Here is a 20,919-nt window from a genome sequence, read left to right on the forward strand (position 1 = left end):
TGGGAGGACCGAGGTGGGGTTTAGGAAAAGCTCTTACAGATAATCCAGCAGTTCCGGGGCAGACACTGGGTCCCCCTGCACAGACTGGAGAACACCAAAGCAGACACCTGAGAAACACACGCAGGAACTGAGAGCAGCTGAGCCCAGGGAGGCCGAGAGAGCAGCGTGAGAGGGAAGCAGGGACTCCTCATCTCTGCTGACAGGGCCGAGGACGGCCCCACCGCCTCTGCTCAGAAGTGTCTCCATGGGACAGAATGCCCCGGGTGAGGCTGCAGGGCCAGGAGAGAGGAAGGGAGTGGATGCTGGCTGAGGCCCACCCAGTGTGCAGCTCTGCGCAGGGGGCAAAGACACAGACACACAAGACACACTCCTGCCCGTAAAGGGATCACCCACCGGGGAAGTAGAGGAAAAGAAACCTCATAAAACTGCAGAGTGATGCATGCAAGGACAGAGTGTGCACCAGCTTTCCTGGGGGTAAAGGTCGGATGGGGATAGAGCCCCTGAGCTGAGCTCTGCAGGTGAGGTGGGCGGAGCTGGGCATTTCAGCAAGAAGAGCAGCAGGAGCAACGCAGAGGGAGAAACCGCCCCGTCTGCACGGAGACTTCCAGGCAGCTTGGAGTGAGAGGATGGAATTCAGAGCGGGAGGGAAGACGGGGGCTGGCAGAGCCCAGATCCTGAGGGCGTGCTGTGAATGACACACTGAGAAGCCTGGATTCATCCAGAGAGGAGCTGCTGACAGGTTTAAAGCAGGAGGGACAGGGGCACATTTCTGGAGTAGAAAGATCACCTGGGAGCAGGTGGGCAGGAAGGGCCAGAGAGGAGGACGTAGCAGGAGCACAGGCCTGGAGGAGGGGAGTGAGAAGGAGGAGCAGGCAGCCTGAGCTCTCTGCAGGAGGTGAGATGGAGGAGGGAGATGTGGGAAACAGGGGGACAAGTGCTGCACCCAGCTTCTGATGGGAAGGAGGCAGCCCTTAGAGGGAGATGATGTGTCCAGGTCAGACTCTCAGAATTCCATGTCCCTATGGGCCATCTGGGGAACCGTCCAGCAGGTGGCTGGAAATGGGTCCCCACAGCTTAAGAGAGAGGTCTGGGTTCCAGCCAAGGGCAGGAGAGGGGTGAGCCACAGGTTGGGGACGGGGTGCTGCATGGGGCGCCTCTGCCAGTTGAGTGAGCTGAGGGCCAGGCAGGGCTGGATCCCCTGGAGCTGGTGCTACTGTCCTTTGTGCACATGCTGTTGGCACAGTGGTCCCTGTGGACCTGCTCCACCCTCCATTGCACCCTCCCTTCTCTGTCTCCTGCTCTCAGCCCTGGTCAGCCCCTCCCTCTCCACTGGCAATCCTGGAGGAAGGAACCCCTGCTGTGCACACAAAGCCACAGGTGAGTCTGAGCCTGGGTTCCAGCAAGGCCAGAGGAAGAGCAGGGGAGAAGATGAAGGGGAAGCGAGGGTGCCCAGGCCATCACAGCAGAGCAGCTGTCCAGTGGGCTGAGGACGAGGAAGGACAGCTGGGAGGGAAGGATGGAGGGGAGGAGTCTGCAGAAGTGCATGGGCCAGGCCAGAGGTGGGTGAGTGATGGCAAAGGGAAGAAGTGGTCACAAGAAGAATCTAGGAGGCCACCTCCTCATTTGGGCTCTGGAACCTGTGCACCCAGCTGCCACTGGGTTGGGAAGATGTGACAGAGGAGGGATCTGTGTGGACAGGCACAGGCAGGTCTGTGCTGGGGCCTCCTCCATCAGGCCAGCACTCCCAACAGGAAGCCTCAGTGTCTTGTTGACCCGGAGGCCCAGGCCCAGGCTCAGGGCTCCCACCACAGAGATCCAGTTGTTGCTGCAAGAGAAAGACATGAGCATTGTGCTGCCTTGCTCACACAATCCCCCAAGGTCCCAGCTGTAGGTGCTAGTGCATCACTGGGTTGAGTGTCACATTCCAGCTCCACAAATGTACTGTTGACCCTGGGCAGGTCAGTGAGTAAAAGCCAGATAACGACCCTGCTTCATTGGAGGCCCCCAGTGTTCAGGAGATCACTCAGCAAACACGCCTAGAGTGACCCCACCGCCAGTGGACATTAGCTGTTGTTCCCTGGCCCTCAGAGCTCAGCAGGTGCTCCCACTTGTTCTGCCCCAGCTGGCACCCTGTCCGTCTCACCATGATAGCAGCTGTTCTGGAAAAGCAACCAGCTCCCTCTCCATGTTCCCTCTTCCTCGTTTTCCTGCTGGACCCGAACTCCAGGCCTCAGCACTGCTCTTGGCCACTCTCTCCTGGAGCCAGTTCCACTTCTCTCTGACTCCTCAGACCCCAAGTCGGGCCTCAAATTTCAGCATCTCCTGTGGCCTCCTCTGGCCTTGGCTCCTTCCATGGGGAGCAAAGGTGGGCAAGGTGCAGTGGGCAGGCCCTGCTCACTTCTGCAGCCATGACCTGTCGGGCCTCTGCCTCTTTCCTTCCCTCTGGCCTGCGGCCCCTGCCCTGGTTCCCTGCTGGGACCTGGGACCCTGCTGGAGCCTGGAGAAGCAGCCCACACAGCAGGCCCCCAGCAGCCATGAGCTGAGCAGAGGACGTGAGCATCCACCCTGCACCAGGCTCTCTGAAGATGCTTCACACACATGTGTGTGATTCTCTGGCCCCCCTATGCAGTAGGAATCACAAGCCCCAATGCACACATGATGAACTCGAGTGAGAATGACAGAGCTGGGCGCTCTCAGAGTGATGCTCAGGACCCATCATGGGTAGACTATGGTAGGTTTGGGAATTAAAGTAGTGAACAGCAGCAAGATCACAGAGCCCCTTGTCACTGGGTGGCTATTGTCACAGAGATTGTGACAACAGGGGGCACCCGGTGTGCCTCATCACATGTTGAGTTCCTCTAACATGTTGGTCTGAAGTGCCTCACCCAATGTGGAGGCTCCAGGATCTCAAAGGCAATTTTATGAATTTTCCAGGACTCTCAGGAAGAAATCTGCTTGGAATGCAAAAGAGCAACGCCATGGGACCACATGCGATCGTGGAGAAAGTCAGAGGCCACAGCTTCAGAGCCCAGGAGTCCTGAGGGGCAAAAACCATAGACTGAGTGCAGAAGGACAGAGTCCGAGGTTAGAGTCTGTGGCTTGGATGGTGGTGAGAAGTAGAGATGAACCCCTGGAACCCCAGCAGAGAGAGGGTGTGGATTTGAATTACCCTCAGAATCTGGGGGGCTGTCACGTGGAAACAAGCCCCAGAGACACAGCGATCAGGGAACATGCCCACTTGGGGGCCTCTCAAGTGCAGGGACCCCAAAGCACAGTGCAGCCCAGGGGCCTAGGGGTCTCCAGTGAAGGGCTGCTGGGGGCTGTGATGGGGAGAAGTGTGGAGCTCATGGATGTGCTGGGAAGACAGAGCCTGACCTGCCACCTTGTGGGCAGGAGCCCAGGTCAGCCCCTGTCAGAGGGCAAGGCAGCGGCTGCCGTTCCTTGAGGGGGACCCACACAGGGAGCTGGCACCAGGAGTCCTGCAGATGCCTTGGGACATCCAAACCCATTCCCGAGGGCTAGAGACCACAACATCCAAGGGAGTAGGTAGGCAGTTTGAGAGTGTGCTGGGTCCCAAGGGTGCCAGGGTGTCATCTCAGGAAGCATCTGCACATGCTCAACAGTAAGCATGTGTCACCAGACGGCACCACGTACCCGTTAGCCACGTGTCTGTGATGTCTGGGGAAGGTGTTTGACAGTTAGCCCTGCACCCCTCAGGAAGTGATGTGAGAGGGGCACAAGGAGATGGAACATTGTCATCATTCAGCAGAGCCAGGAGCATTAAAGTTCCTAGAGATATTCTTTAAGCTCTGTTTCAAAGCTCCAATGTTTGATAATTGAAGGTTCAGCATCATGGCGGAGTGAGCTTTCCTGGTAATCTCTCCCCTCCACCATACAATGAAAAGGACAATCATACTCAAACATAGGACATCCAAACACAACAGAAAAGAGGTCTGATGGACCCACACAACCACACGATGGAGGGTGGAGAGGCTGGAGCCCCTCTCAGAGGAGGTGGAACAGGGTCAGAGAAAACTTGGCTCCCTCCCCCAAAGATTGTGATCTGGGACCACAGAAGGCCTCTGAGAGGGAAGGAACGGGGGAGAGGATGTTCATTTGTGGAACATCAAGGGTCCCTAGGGTCCTCGCAGCCTAGAGGGAAGCCCTCTACCCAGGTGAAAGCTTTCACCGGGGGCGACCTCATCAAGCTGACACCCCAGGAGAGCAGATAGCAAGATCTGATTGAGAAAGCACCCCTCCCCTCACCCACCCAGCGCTGCTCCAGCACCTGAGATCTAGGCAGAGTGCAGAGGGCTCAGAATACGTGGTTCTTGACCCCCACCAGTGGCAATAGGCAGTAACTGCAACCAAACAATACCAAGATGTGCAAAAAAGAGCCATGCCCTCTAGCAGTATCAAACATTATATTAGATCTTCAGATCAGAAAGAAAAGGACAAGTACTCAGAATTCAGTCCTGAGGACACAGAAATATGTAATCTAAATGACAGAGAATTCAAAATAGCTATCATCAAAAAGCTCAATGAGTTAAAAGAAAATGTACAGAAGCAATTCAACGAGTTCAGGAGCTACTTCACAAAAGAGATTGAAACAATAAAGAAGAATCAATCAGAAATATTGGAGAAGAAAGACACAATGGAAGAAATAAAACAAAATATGGAGTCCTTGAATGTTCGAGGGGACATCATAGAGGAGCGTATCAGCATAATCGAAGACAGACATGTTGAAGTGCTCCAGACAGAGGAGAGAGAACTAAGACTAAAAAGAAATGAAGAAAGTCTCCAAGAAATATCCGACTTAATTAGGAAATGCAGCATAAGAATTATAGGTATTCAAGAAGGAGAAGAAAAGGACAAAGGAATAGGCAGCTTCTTCTAAGAAACAAAAGCAGAGATTTTCCCAAACCTAGGGAAGGAGATGGAAATTCATGTGGAAGAGCTGCCAGATCTCCTAAGCATGTCAATGTAAAAAGACCTACTGCAAGGCATATACTAGTGAAACTGGCAAAAGTGAATGACAAAGAAAAAATACTAAGGGCAGAAAAGCAGAAGAAAATAACCTACAACGGAACCCCTATCAGGCTTTCAGCAGAGTTCTCTGCAGAAACCTTACAGGCTAGGAGAGACTGGAATGACATATTCAAATCTTTGAAGGACAACAATTTTCAGCCAAGAATACCCTATCCAGTGAAAATATCCTTCAGATATGATGGAGAAATAAAAACTTTCCCAGATAAACAAAAGCTAAGGGAGTTCATAGCCATGAGACAACCCTCCCCAGAAGTCCTCAAGAAGACCCTCATACCTGGAAAAAAAAGGGGGAGAAAGGGGTTACAAATCACAGAGTAAGGAGATAAATAGGTAGACAAAATCAGAAAATCGTAGCTACATATCAGAACATGTTAGCAAACACTCAAGAATAGCATTAAAGATACAGGGAAGGGGCCAGCCTGGTGGTGCAGTGGTTAAGTTCACATGGTCTGCTTCAGCAGACCAGGGTTTGACGGTTTGGATCCTGGGTGCAGACCTATGCACCATATGTCAAGCTATGCTGTGGCAGGCATCCCACATAAAATGGAGGAAGATGGGCACGTATGTTAGCTCAGGGCCAGTCTTCCTCAGCAAAAAAAAATAGGAGGATTGGCGGTGGATGTTAGCTCAGGACTAATCTTTCTGAAAAAAAAAAAAAAGAGATACAGGGAAAGAAAACACCAAAAATAAAGACAATCTTGTCATTTTAATCACAAACTCACAACACAAGTTGGAATGAGATGTGAGAAAAACAACTTAGGAGGGGAAGAGGAAAAGGATTGAATCGGCTTAGTCTAAGGAAATAAGGGGCGATCAGAAAATGGACTATCTTATCTACGAGATTTTGAATACAAACATGGTAACCACTAAACAAAAAAGCAGAACAGAGACACAAATAATAAATAAGGAGAAAACAAAGAAACACAACATAAAAAACTACATAACTCAATTGGTAGACCAAAATACATGGGATAAGAAACAAAGGAAATGAAGGAGAACTGGAAAACAAGTGACAAAGTGGCAGCATTAAGCCCTCACACATCGATAATCACCCTAAATGTAAATGGATTGAATTATCCAATAAAAAGACACAGAGTGACAAGATGGATTAAAGAACAAGACCCAACAATATGCTGCCTCCAGGAAACACATCTCAGCTTCAATGACAAACACAGGCTCAGAGTGAAGGGGTGGAAGACGATACTCCAAGCTAACAGCAAATAAAAGAAAGCAGGTGTCTTAATACTTATATCAGACAAAGTAGACTTCAAGATAAGACAGGTAAAGAAAGACAAACAGGGGCAGTATATAATGATTAAAGGGACACACCACCAAGAACACATAACACTTCTATGCATCCAACACAGGAGCACCAAAGTATATAAAGCAACTATTAACAAACCTAAAAGAAGACATTAATAATAACACAATAATAGTAGGGGACATCAACACTCCACTCACATCAATGGATAGATCATCCAGATGGAAAACTACAAGGAAACAGTGGAATTAAATGAAAAGCTACACCAGTTGGAGTTAATAGACATATATAGAACACTCCATACAAACAGCAGAATACATAGTCTTCTCAAGTCTTCTCAAGTGCACACCGAACATTCTCAAAGATAGACCATAAGTTGGGAAACAAGGAAAGCCTCAATAAGTTTAAGGAGATTGAAATAATAACAAGCATCTTTTCTGATCACAATGTTATGAAGCTAGAAATTAACTAAAAGAAAAAAGCTGAGAAACAGACAAAGATGTGGAGACTAAACAACATTTTATTGAACAACCAATGGATCATTGCAGAAATTAAAGGAGAAATCAAAAAATATCTAGAGATAAATGAAAATGAAAACACCACACCAACTCATATGGGATGCAGCAAAAGCCACATTAAGGGGGAAATTCATCATAATATAGTCTCACCTTAACAAACAAGAAAAATCCCAAATAAGCAATCTCAAACTACACCTAACTGAATTAGAAAAAGAATAAACAAAGCCCAAAGTCAGCAGAAGGAGAGAAATAATAAAAATCAGAGCAGAAATAAATGCTATTGAAACAAAAAAGGCAGTAGAAATGATCAATGGTACAAAGAGCTCATTCTTTGAGAAGATAATCAAAACTGACAAACCTCTAGCCAGACTTACAAAGGAAAAAAGAGAGAAAGCTCAGATAAACAAAATTAGAAATGAAAGAGGAGAAACAACAATGGATACCACAGAAATACAACAGATTATAAGAGAATACTATGAAAAGCTATATGCCAACAAAATGGACAAACTAGAGGAAACAGATAAATTCTTAGACTCTTACAACCTCCCAAAGCCAAATCAAGAAAAAATAGACAATCTGAATAGACCAATCACAAGTAAAGAGATTGAAACAGCAACCAAAAGCATCCCAAAAAATAAAAGCCCAGGACCAGATGGCTTCCCTGGAGAAGTCTACCAAACTTTCAGAGAAGATTTAATACCTATCCTTCTCAAGCCATTCCAAAAAATTAGGGAAGATGGAGCCTTCCTAACACATTCTATGAGGCCAAAATTCAGTCTGATATCAAAGCCTGACAAGGACAACACAAAAAAGGAAAACTACAGGCCAATATCGCTGATGAGCATCAATGCAAAAATCCTCAACAAGATATTAGGAACCCGAATACAGCAATACATCAAAAAGATCATACATCATGATCAAGCGGGATTTATACCAGGGACATGGGGGTGGTTTAACATCCACAAATCCATGTGATACACCACATTAACAAAACGAGGAATAAAAACCACATGATCATCTCAATAGAGCAGAGAAAGCATTTGACAAGATCCAACAGCCATTTATGCTAAAAAACTCTTAACAAAATGGGGATAGAAGGAAATTACCTCAACATAATACAAGACATTTATGACAAACCCACAGCCAACATCATACTCAATGAGGGAAAACTGAATGCCATCCCTCTGAGAACAGGAACAAGACAAAGATGCCCATTATACCACTCTTATCCAACATAGTACTGGAGGTTTTGTCCAGAGTCATTAGGCAAGAGAAAGGAATGAAAGGAATCCAAATAGGGAGTGAAGAAGTGAAACTCTTGCTGTTTGCAGATGACATAAGCTTATATATAGAAAACCCTAAAGAACCCATCAGAAAATTATTAGAAATAATTAACAACTACAGTAAATTTGTAGGGTACAAAATCAACTTAAAAAAATCAGTTGTATTTCTATTCTCTAATAACAAACTTACAGACAAATATCTCGAGAATACAATTCCATTTACAATTACAACAAAAAGAATAAAATATCTAGGAATAAATTTAACCAAGGAAGTGAAGGACTTATACAATGAAAACTAAGGAGGTGAAGGACTTATACAATGAAAACTACAAGACATTATTGAAAGAAATAGATCATGAATAAAGAGATGGAAAGAGATTCCATGCACATGGATTGGAAGAATAAACATAGCTAAAACGTCCATATTACCCAAAGCAATCTACAGCTTCAATGCTAGTCCAATCAGAATCCCAATGACATTCTTCAAGAAATAGAACAAAGAATCCTAAAATTCATATGGGGCAACCAAAGAGCCCAAATCGCTAAAGCAATCCTGAGAAAAAAGAACAAGACTGGAGGCATCACAATCCCTGACTTCAAATGGACTACAAAGCCATAGTAATGAAAACAGCGTGGTACTGGTACAAAAACAGACACACACAGATCAATGGAACAGAACTGAAAGCCCAGAAATAAAACTGCAAATCTACAGGCAGCTAATCTTCGACAAAGGAGCCAAGAACATGCAATGGAGAAAAGACAGTCTCTTCAATAAATGGTGTTTGGAAAACTGGACAGCCACATGCAAAAGAATGAAAGTAGACCATTATCTCATGCTGATACCAGCCCTGATATCAGTTTCCCCACATTACACCTAGCATATATGGGGTTAAAACCAAAACACTCATTCCCTGCTTACTCCCTGGCTTCCTGGCTCCAGAATCCACCATCCTCCATGGAGACAGACACCGCCAAGGACAAGGACCTGGATTCACTATCTCCTCCCCACAAAGAGATACAGGCTGGTGGAAAAGCTGCTGACCGGCAAGGTCACGGGCTCCCTCCTCTCTGCAAGTGTCTCAAGGCCAAAGACAGGCTGGTGGGAGAGCTCCGACCAGCAAGGCCATATGCTCCCCCTCCCCTACCTAAAACTCCAAATAAAAACTCTTCCTTTTAGCTTTTTGGGGAGTTTGGGATTTCAGTGTTCACTGCCCTTTCTCCTTGCTCAGCACTGTGCAATAATAAAATTCCTACTTTCTTCCACTACCCCTGGTGTCAGAGATTGGCTTGTTGCGCAATGGGTGAGCGAACTCACTTCAGGTTCAATATCAATACCATACACAAAAATAAACTCAAAATGGATCAAACACTTGAAGATAAGTCCTGAAACCATAAAACTCCTGGAAGATATTGTAGGTAGTACACTCTGTAACATGGAAGTTAAAAAGATCTTTTTGCATACCATGTCTTCTCAGCCAAGGGAAACAAAAGAAAAAATAATTAAGTAGGACTTCATTAGACTAAAGAGCTTCTGCAAGGTAAAAGAAACTAGGATCAAGACAAAAAGACAACCCCCAACTGGGAGAAAATATTCACAAATCATATATCTGACAAGGGGTTAATCTCCATAATATATAAGGAACTCACATAACTGAGCAACAAAAAACCAAATAGCTCAATCGAAAAATGGGCAGAGGATACCAACAGACATTTTTCCAAAGAAGATACAGATGGCCAATAAACACATGAAAAGATGTTCAACATCACTAATCATCAGGGAAATGCAAATCAAAACTACACTAAGATACGACCTTATGCCTGTTAAATGGCTATAATCACTAAGACTAAAAATAACAAATGTTAGAGAGGGTGCGGAGAGAAGGGAACCCTCGTACACCACTGGTGGGAATGCAAACTCGTGCAGCCACTATGGAAAATAGTATGGAGATTCCTCAAAAAACTAAAAAATAGAACTACCATAGACCCAGCTATCCCACTACTGGGTATCTACCCAAACAACTTGAAATCAACAGTCCAAAGTAACATATGCACCCCTATGTTCATTGCAGCACTATTCACAATAGCCAAGACATGGAAACAATCCAAGTGCCCATCGTCCGATGATTGGATAAAGAAGATGTGGTGTATACACATACAATGGAAACTACTCAGCCATAAAAAAGACAAATTTATGCCATTTTCAGCAACATGGATGGACCCAGAGGGTACTATGCTAAGTGAAACAAGCCAGACTGAGAAAGACAAACACCAGATGATTTCACTCATATATGGACTAAGAAAACAGTTCAGTGGTTACCAGCGGGAGGAGGTGGGGCGGGTCGGCCCAGGGGGGCGAAATAGTCAGTGTTCCCAATGCAAGGTTTCAAAGCACAAAGATTTACTAAATTCTAGGAAAAATGAGTTAGGTTTTCAATGGAATTTGCATTTTTCAGGCTCCTTCATTGATGCGGCATGTGGACTAAAGTATAAAAGCTTAGAACTGGAATTTTAAAATCTGAGGTCTGTGAAAGGAGGAGTGTCCACAAAAATCCCTAAAACTGTCAGTCAAATGTATAAGGTCAGGACATCTTAGGGGGGAAAAGGGTTTTTGGATTCTCCACAGCATTTAAGACCCACAGAAGCTTAGAAGCTGTAGGTGACAACACAACTCATCCTCGTCCTCACTGTCCACAGTCTCAGTAAAAGCGTCCTAACTTTGACTTTAAGCAAAACGTGCTGACGTCTGTTTATAAAAGACCCAGTAATACGGGTATTTTCTCTGAGACCCGAAGCTGAGGTCGTGGAGGGGGAGGTCACTGGTCTCAGTCACTTGGTTGGTTCAGCTGTAGCATAACCGGGACCAGCACACGGAACGACTTCTAAATCTTTGTGCCTTAACATCTTCAGAAGGCGATAGAGAACACCGTGAACGGACCCTCAGGTTTTCACAAAGCTTTGTTACCAACTGGAGGACCCTAACAAACAACATTCATCTTTAAATCTGACAAGGCTCATGAACCCCGGCAATAAGAAAGCAGTGTAACTTTGAGGTGGGGCTGAGCCAAGGGTGACTGCGGGCTGGGGTGGGGAGCGGGGGACAAGCTCCCAGGTCCACTTACGGAGGGGCTCTCTTAGGCATCACAGACAGACAGTGATCACTGAATGTTCTAAATGGTTTGGCTTATTGTCTTCAAGGTCAGGGCTACTCCCACCCCTAAAGCTACCTTGAGGCCACTCAGTGTTCCGTGACCCTCTAATGAAGAAAAACTAAAACACACCAGCCTCTCAGCCACCTGTGACTCGGGAGCCCTGAAGCTGAGAAGGCAGCCATAACCAGTGGGACCCTCTCTGCCATTGCTGTTTGGTGTGGCCCCTGTGATCCCCACTCACCGTCCCCTGCAAGCTCTCCTGGCAGAGCTACTTGACAAGCACAGTTTATAAAAAGCCCAGAGGAGCTGCTGCTCCCATCCCTTCCTGCTGGTCCCCAAAAGCGGCCTTTGTCCTTCGTGATGGGAGCGGCCCCTCATGGGGAAACGGGCCAGTGCGGCCGTGGAGGCAAATATTAGTGACTGGCCGTGAGTGTAGACTGAATGCATGTTGTGAGAGGAAAAGAACAGGGGGCAGGGAGGACGGGGGAGAAATGAGGAGAGCACAGACACACGACAGGCCTGCCGTGGGAGCGCACTGCAGCCAGCATGGCAGCACAGCGGCCACCCAAGATTGTCAAGGCTGCCTGGCAGGGTGGAGGCCAGGGCGAGTGGGCGGCCAGGGCATCCATCGGTGGGTGGAGAGCCCACCAGAAGGAAGGTCTGCACCCACCAGCCAGGCCCGCTGCCCCTCTGGCGGGCACACAGCAGGGGCTCAATCGTCACTTCCAGAACACGTTACAGATGTAATGACCGATGTGCACCATGGACGCGCACACGTGCACTTTAACCCTGGACTGAGCCTGCGCTTCTCGGGAAGGTGTTCTCCCACCTGGACGTGCCCGGTGACCCCTCCCCACACATGCACACAGCCCTGACGCAGTGTTCTGGAAGTGCTGTGCGAATGTTCTGGAGCAGCACTGTCCAATACAAATGTGATGTGAGCCACACATGTGATTTTAAATTTTCTATAGCCACACAAAAAGTAACAAGAAACAGGAAATTAATTTAAACATCTGTTTTAATTAACCCAAAATATCCAACATATTCTCACTTCAACATGGAATCAGTATAAGAATCACGTGTGAGGTGAGACGTTTCCTCTTTGCGCCTGTCCCTCGGCACCCGGGCACGTGGCGGGTGCCCACACGCCTAGCGCCTGTCACCGCACCAGGCTGGGGCCTGTGGCTCCTGCAAAGCACAGTAAAGCTGCATGCGAGGCCCACGGCTTCGGCGCACCACGTTCATCCCCCACGTCCTGGAGGGACATCTTTTAAAATGTAGTTTCCTGAACTTCAACAGGGAGCACTCCACTGAATTTCTTTCCTCAGTGACCCACGTGCCCCCATGACAAGCATTCCCCCTCGGTGCTTCCGGGGTCTTCTGCTTCCCCCTTTTCTGCGGGAAAATGCAGAAATGAGTGAGCTGGTCGGTGACAGTCCCCATGGGCCACCTCGATGGCCAGGGGTCAGGAACCCAGACAGAGTCAAGCCCCTCAGTGGGCTCCAGCCCACGGCCTGGATCAGCTGCACACCCCGATTCTGTGGGAAACCTAAGGCCAGTGAGTGCCCAGAGCCCCAAACCCCCTCGTCCTCCTGGGCCACCACGGTCCCCACAGTTGGAAAAACACTCTGACAACTCTTTATTTTCTCCGCCCCAGATCCTGCCATTAATGAGGTGGTAGGAAGGTCTCTGTGCACAGACACTGCGACAGGGGCCTCAGAGATATGTCTTGTCTGCTGGCCTCGGCCTCCTGGCCACAGCACATTCCTGGCATGGCCCCTCATCTGCCACTCCCCTCCTCCTCCTCCCCATCAAAGCCCTCCCCAGGCTGCCCTCTACCCCATCAGGCATCTCCCCAAGGCCCCTGTGTCCTGGTATCCTGGCCACTGGCCGCCCAGCCCAGTAGGACCCAAGGCCTGAGCACCTGAGCCGAAAATGACCCTGTGGAGCCCAGTGCTCCACTCCTGTCCCCGTGCTCAGGGCTTCCTCCCCACCTCCCTCAGAGCCCCCTCTGACCTCCCAACCCCTCTATGCCAGTGCTCCCAGCGCCACTCCCACGGCACCCCTCCTGACTCTCCACTCTCTCCCTCTTCCTGCACCCCCAGCTCAGGCCCCGCTCCCACCAATGGCCTGGATCCACTGGATCCATGCTCTGCCCTGCCTCCCCGCCTGCCCTTCCTCTCTCAGCCCCTCCCCACCTCCCGCCTGCAGGGCTGCAGGGCAAGGACACTGCAGCTGGCTCCCAGGGCCCCTCAGCCTGCTCAACCCTTACTGCTCTAGCAAGGCCAGCTGCACTGGCCTCCTCCCGTCTGTTACTGTCGGTTTGTCTAGCCATCTCCCTCCCTGGACCAAGAGCATGTCCACCTCGCAGTCCCACTGTGCCCCCAGTGCTAGAGCCGGCCTGGCACCCAGAGTCCTCAGTGCATGAGCCCCAACACCCCTCGAGGGAGGAGGGCTCTGTTCCCGGTTTCTCCTTCCTTCTGGAAACTCACCCTTCCATTCCTCAGCTCAGCCGCTAGTCTACCCACCCCTCCCCTGACCTGCCCCTCGGCCCTGCCCCACTCCTCCCTGGCCTGAGCTCCAGGTGGCACCTGGAACTTCCAGGTGGGCGACATGGGGAGGGGCGGGAAGGAGGGTGAAGCCAGAGCACAGAAGGGATCTCAGCCCTCCCTCACACACCCCTGGAAAAGCCTGGAACGTACTTTCAGCTTAGAAACCAGGCAGAAAAGAAGAGTCACAGTTTGCCCTCAGGCTACCCACCCGGGTGGCCGACAGCATCTCAGAGGCTGAGGCGTTTCTCAAACCCAGGGCTTTGCTCTGCACAGTGCACCACGCTGCTCCTTCCCTGCCCCTTGGTCTGCTGTCCTTCTCTGGGGTGGGGACACCTCTACAGAGCCGAGTCTCACCCAGCTGAGTTAGCCCCTGGGGGTTGGGGGGGGGTTGGTCCCATTCCAGAAGGACTGCAGGTTGTCTCTAATAAAGCGAGCCCTGAAATCCTGTCCTCGGTCTCTAAGCTGATGGCAGGGATGGCCCACAGGGTCCTGCCCTTGCCGCTCGAAGCTGCTCTGGCTTTCTGGGGACCACGGCAGTTTCCATGGAAACAAGAGAGAGCCCCAACCCCCAGAGATACACCAATAAACGCAACCTGTAAAAGGAGAGAATGGGCAGCAATAGAACCGGAGGGACCCGGGGGGTCTGGGAGAGAGAGGCGAGTGCGGGGCAGCGGGGCCATGGACCAGAGACTGAAGAGGCCGCAGAGGCCGCAGGCCCAGGAAAAGGAGGGCCTTGTGGGGGCTACAGTTCTTGGCAGAGAGAAAGAGGCCCTGGCGGTCAGAGACACAGAGAGAGCTGACAGAGCGTGGGTCAGTGAGGAGGCCAGCACTCGAGTGCCCGGGCGGCACAGGACAGGGGATCTGGGGACCCAGGACCCTGGCACTCCTGCCCACAGGGGCCCAGGCTGCTCTCCACCCAAACGTCAGCCCTTCTCCGGGTGTCTGAGAGAGCCCCATGCTTCTGGGCAAGAAGCCAGCCCAGGAGGTTCGGCTGCACGTCAGAGGGTTTCTGATAGCACCTGGGAGCAGAAGGGACACATGGGGAGGAAGCATTTGGAGCTGCACAGTGACACCTTGTCACCAGCACCTGTTCATGCCTCAGTCATGACCCTCGAGAGTGTGGAGGCCCCTCACACCTGAGCCCGGTGCTCTGCCACTCCAGCCTCTGCACCCTGAGTGTCCAGGACAGCCAGGGGCTGCCACGCTCACTCCCATCCCACAACCCGAGGAGGGAAGCTCATCTGGCCAGACTCCAGAGCAGGACTTGAGGAGAGTGGGGTACAGGCGAGGGGGTGGCAGGAAGGCCTCTGCCTGCCCAGCTCCCTGAGCGCTTCCCTGAGGCCGGACAAACCATGAGCACAGGCACCAAAGCAGTCTCGATCCCGGGTTTGTGGAACGAAGGCAGGAGCGCAGAGGGGAGGAGAGGCTGGGGTAGCAAATGTCCCAGATGAGGCCCAGCCTACTCGGCCTCCCTGGGGCACCAGCTCTGCGTCCACCCGATCCGCAGGTGCTCTCTCCAGGGAGGCAGCCAGGCCGAAGCTGGGGACTGGAGCCCCAGGGGCGAGCCCTTGGATGGCCCAGCGGGTCCTGGGACAAGACCGACGGACAGGCCTGGCCACTGAGGGCCAAGGCCGCCCCGTGCCCGGCGCTGCCCCCTCGCCGCCCGGGATACAGGGCCAGGGAGCACCAGACCGAACTCTGACCTCTCGTCTCAGTCAGGCTCAATGGGGGCAGACACGGCCGCAGGGGCCTGGGGCTCGCTCAGCAGCCTCTGCTTGGCACAAGGACGGAGCATCTGGAGGACGGCGAGGGGCGCCACGTGCAGCGTCAGCAGGGCAACCGGGCTCCTGCAGAGACAGACTCCGTGCGCAGGGAGCCCTCCTTGCCCGGGCCGGGCGGCTCGGCAACAGCGGGCGGGCGTGGCTGCCACCCTCAAACCCCGATTCTGCCCTGGGCCTCAGGGGCTCCGACAAGGGCGGGGGCGGAGAGCAGGGGTGTCGGGGGTCACCGAGCGCGCAGCCCCGCCCGCGCCCACTCACTGAACACAGCGGGGTGGATGGCGCAGTCCGCCGCCTGCACGGCTTGTCCGGGTCCATCTCCTGGGCGCTCAGCGTCGTCTTCGGCCCCAGCGCGAGTTTCTGCAAGGCCGCCTCCTGTACCTGGGGCCCCAGGCCCCTGTCCCGGACTCCGCCCACCGTGCGCTCTCACTCCCCTGTCTACCGGCGTGGGGGCCGGTCGCCTTCCCGGGAGCGCCACCGCCTGGCCTCCCAGGCAGCCCCACCCACTAGGGCCGGGACGGCTCTGCCAGCTCAAGCGTAAAGGACGCAGCCGCCCTTACCGCGCACGCGCAATTGGGGGTGGGGGGGGTCCACAAACGCGGCCGGCCTACCTTCCTTTTGCGCATGCGCCTTTTGTGGTGGCAGCCTGCAAAGGTTGCGACGTAGTTTCAGCCAGGCCGGGGTACGTGACGCGTCGCGCGCCTTTATTATGACATTTTGGCGCCGGTAGCCGAATGGTGGTCTTGGTCGCAGAGCCGAGCCACACTGTGGACCCCACAGGTCAGTGGCGGGAGCCGTGCGCGGAACCGCCCCGCGTCTTAGCGGCCTCCCCAAACCTCCGCTGGAGCCGTCTCCGTTCCTCCGCGAGCCCCGGGCCGGGCCGGGCCGGCAGCGCCCTTCTGCCACCTTCCCGCCGCCTCCCGCGCCTGCCCCGGCGGTGCTCGGTCACCGCGCGGTGAACGGGCCGGAAGAAGGGAGCTCCGATTAAAGTGGAGCCTCGGGTCAGCCAGCGGTGTGGCCCCCGAGCCCTCCTCCCTGTGTGGCTTGAGTTCTCCGAGCCTCAGTTTCCCCATCTGTAGGAGGGGCCCCCATGCTCACCTCACAGGACGCCGGTGAGCCCGAGCGGGAGCAGAGCGGCTGCGGGGAGGCCTGGCGCGATCCTGGCCTGCATGTCCACGGGTTTCTCTGTGTCTGTGAATGTGATGGTTACGGTGCAGGTCAGGCCTCCGTAGGCCAGTGCTCAGAGGTGGGGATCAGTAAAACGTTTCTCAAGGAGTGCATGAGACACGCCGCAGAGACGCTAGCAGAGCTGTACCTTTGCTGGAAACTCCTCAGTGACTTTAACCAAGTCCTGGCAGCGCTGTGCAAAGGGCCCATTTACAGAGTCAGCTTTCAGGCTAAGCCTAGAAGACAGAACAAATCGAAAAGATCAGGAGCATATTCGCTTTGCAGCTTTTGCTGATATTGTGGCTCGAGTCAAAACAGAAACCCAAGTGCTGGGCAGGAGTCAGACACGCACCACTGGCCTGATTAACCTACAAGTGAAGAACGAAAATGAGAGGCAGAGAGGCGTTTATTGTGGGATCAGAGAGTTGCAATTCAGGGAGCACAGATTCGGATAGAAACCCCAATAGTGTCCCCCTAGGGAGTAAAAGTCAGAGGCTTTTAAAGACACCGAAAGGGAAGTTTGCATACTAAGAATGTTAATTGGGTTTGGGAGCAGAAAGCTAATCTTGGCTAAAAATAATTGAGTGCTAAGTCCAGCTAGAGGGGGGCAAAAGCCCATCACTGTGAGGGGCTGCAGGTTCTTGCCGGTTACTCATTTCAGAAGGTCATGTGCTGCTCCCTAAGGATGTGTATAGGAGCCATTTCCTTCATGGCTTCCCAGCTCCGTTTTAAAGCCCTTAGACATGAGTGACTATTTGACGTTCCACTACCTCAATCAGGTAACACACAAGGGGCCAACTTGGGGAAGGCACTGGTCTCCCCACTTCTTACTCTGCTCCTCTGTTTACCAGGCTCCATTGCTCTCTGGCACCCAGCCCTTCCTGCCCCTGGAGTTCTTTCTTGGGAACAGCTTGGTGCTTTATCTTTTACTTTGATAGCACCTTTATTCACATACATAATGCTCACCAACTGAAAATATACACTTCAGTGGGTTGTAGTATAGCCACAGAATTGTGCAGCCATCGCCTCTATCTAATTTCAGAACGTTTTCATTGCCCCCGAAAGAAACTCTGTCCCCAATTCCAGTCACTTCACGTTCCCATCTCCCCCCTCCCCTGGCCACCACTAGTCTACTCTCTGTCTCTATGGATTTGCCTGTTCTGGACATTGCATATCCATGAAATCAGACAATATGCGGTCTTTGTAACTGGCTTCCTTCACTTAGCATAGTGAAAGATTTGTTGATGTTGTATCACCACTTCATTCGTTCTTATGGATAAATAATATTCCTTGTCTGGATATTTCACATTTTATTTCTCCATCAGGAGTAGATGGACATTTGGATTCCTCCTACTTTGGGGCTATTGAGAGTAATGCTGCTATGAAAATCCACATACAAGTTTTTGTATGGACACCTGTTTTCATGTCTGGGGTATATACCTGGGGGCAGAATGGCTGGGTCATACAGTAACTTCATATTTAGCATTTAGGAACTGTCCCATAGTTTTCCAGATCAGCTGCTCCATCTTGCATTCCCACCCACAGTGTGTGAGGGTTCCAGTCGCTCCCTATCATCTTCAACACTTGCTCTTCTCTGACTTTTGACTGTAGGCATCCTGGGGGTGCATCGCACTGTGGTTTTGATTTGCATTTCCCTAATGACTAAGGATGTCAAGAGTCTTTCCATGTGCTCACTGGACATTTGTCTACCTTTGGAGAAATGTCTGTTCAGATCCTTTGTCCATTTTAAAATTGGGCTATTTATCTTTTTATTGTTGAATTGTAAGTGTTCTTTATAGTCTGTATACAATATCAGATATATGATTTATAAATGTTTTCTGTCATTCTGTGGGTTATTCTCATTTCACTTTCTTGATGGTTTTCTTGATCCTTTGAAGCATACAAGTTTTTAATTTTGATGAAGTCCAGTTTACCTATATTTTTCTTACTTTGCTTGAGCTTTTGTTGTCATGTTTAAAGAAACCATTGGGGAGAATACAAAATGGGTAAAGGGAATCAATTATACACTGATGGATGAAAAATGCACTTTTGGTGGTGAGCATGCTGTAGTGTACATAGATGTTGAATTATACTATTGTACACCTGAAACCTATACAATGTTATAAACTTGGTGTTGAATGTCCTTGTTTCCTTCTCCCTGCCTCATCTCTATGGCTCTACAGCCATAGATGAGCTTGCCTTGACCATGTTCCCTGTGCTCTGAGAAGGCCGGTCAACACTGGGCTCCATCATTCTAAAACAAATGGAATGATACATGAAATTGTCCTGCACCATACATGCTTATTCAATATGATGTGTGGTTGTTATCAGAAGGATTAGTATAAGGAAATCCCATAGGGCTTGGAATCAGAGAGGCCTGGGACCGAAATCTGATCCATCAACATTGGATCTTGGATTCTGAATCAAAGATCAGCACTCATCTAGAAACAATGTTTTATTTCCTGTTCCTTCACTGTTATCATTAGTCTAATCTGCCTAGCCCAGATTGTATCCTCAGCTTTAAGGGAAATCCTTCTGAATTCCTACAGTTCATGTAAAACCCGTCCCTGGACTCAGCCTTGTGTCCATGTGAAATGGGGCTAATACCTTCCAGCCAGGGTCACTGTGAGACGGGATGAGATGACAGACCCTACGGAAAGGGCGTGTGCAGAGACAGACTCAGTGCTAGTTCTCTTTCCCCAGCCTCTCTGGTTTTCATTTTTTATTGAGGAACAACATTTATGCTGCAAAGTGCACGTGGATTAAGGGCAGAGCCCAGTGAATTTTCACAAACAGCATAGACCTATGTAACCAGCCCCCAGAAGCCCCCTGGAGCCCCTGCCCTTCTCTCTTTTAATAGTTTGGGGAGTAATGACATTGTTATCCATAGGAGAGAAGCTGTTCTAAGGAGCTTTTTCAACACCCTGTGTGTGTGAGTAAAAGAAGTCAAGTTCTCAGAAAGTGACAATGTGCTGCCTGGTCCTGGGTCTCTCCTCAGGATGTCCAGGTGAGCAGAGAGTTTGATGACCTCGCCAGGTCAGTGAAGGTCACTCTTCCAGGGCTTTGCATAAAGACTGCTGCCTGCAGAGCGGAGCACAGAACAGAGTTGCTGCCAGCCGTCAGCCTGTCCTCCCCAATGTCTGCCCCTAAATGACCGTGGAGTGTGGCTTCCTCATCTTCCATTGGCCACTTCATCTTCCACATGGAAGATTCTGGACCTCACCGTGCCTTGTTACCACCTGAGTGTGCACTGAGTCCCCATGTCAACTGGGGTGTAGTCCTAGGGAGCTGGCCTTCATGATGACACAGACACCTGTACCCTCCTCAGCCCCCACGGTCCCTGCACTAACCTGGGCCATCCTCTGCTCTCTCTCGTTTGGTGAATTCACTCATGGGTGAATTGTATGGTATGTATAACAGCTAAAGCTGTTACCAAAAACCCCCATATTTTTTTATCCAAATTGAGTCAAAAAAGTATATATATGTATATACACAGAGAAAAGACCAAAAATCCCCTGGCACATTAACAATATTTATCTCTATGTTGTGTGTTTACATATTTTATTTTCTTCATATTTTTCTGCATTTTCCACTCTTTCTACTCTAAGTATGTGTTATTTTAGAATCAGAAAAATAAATAGTGCTTAACAACACAACATGACACAGGCTACAATTCAGTCATGTACATGGTGTGGTGGGAGCCCTGAAGAAGGAGGGTGCTATAGACTGTGTAGGGGAGGAAGACATTTCCTCTACCCACTCTGGATCCTTCTGGCCAGAAAATGAATTATATTTACTCGAGACAGAATAACAGGAGAAAATTAAACAAAGCTTTATAACATGTATACATGGGAGAAACTCAGGCAAAGTGAGCAACTCGCCAAAAGTGTAGAAGCTCTCACCTTAAATACCATCCTTAGTTAAAGACAAAGGAGGATGTTGGGGGTGGGGGGAGTCAGTTATGGGAGATTACCAGAAAAGCACAGTAAACAAGGGTAAGGTTATCATGCAGATTTAAGTCGTTGCCTTCTGAATTGATAAGAGTTTCTAGAGATAAGATCATCCCCCCTTCTTCCTGTTACAGAGAGGGAGACACCTTTACAGATGGAGATGTCCTTTACAAATATAACTATCCCTTAACAAAGGGTAAGTAAATTCTGCT

At 50.2% G+C, this 20,919-nt stretch overlaps 1 protein-coding gene across 1 annotated transcript in view; it reads right to left on the bottom strand.

Moving 5' to 3' along the window:
- LOC124227194 (cationic amino acid transporter 4-like) overlaps nt 1–20,132 on the bottom strand; it is a 45,139-nt gene extending 25,007 nt beyond the window's left edge. Inside the window, exons 1-3 of the mRNA XM_046641050.1 lie at nt 16,689–20,132; nt 16,202–16,355; nt 15,852–15,950 (exon numbers count right to left, since the gene is read on the bottom strand). The gene's annotated coding sequence lies outside the window, so the exon portion shown is untranslated. The remainder of the gene's footprint in view (nt 1–15,851; nt 15,951–16,201; nt 16,356–16,688) is intronic.
- Nucleotides 20,133–20,919: the final 787 nt, after the last annotated feature.

This window comes from Equus quagga, chromosome 15 (genome assembly GCF_021613505.1).
Source record: "Equus quagga isolate Etosha38 chromosome 15, UCLA_HA_Equagga_1.0, whole genome shotgun sequence".
Classification (NCBI taxonomy): domain Eukaryota; kingdom Metazoa; phylum Chordata; class Mammalia; order Perissodactyla; family Equidae; genus Equus; species Equus quagga.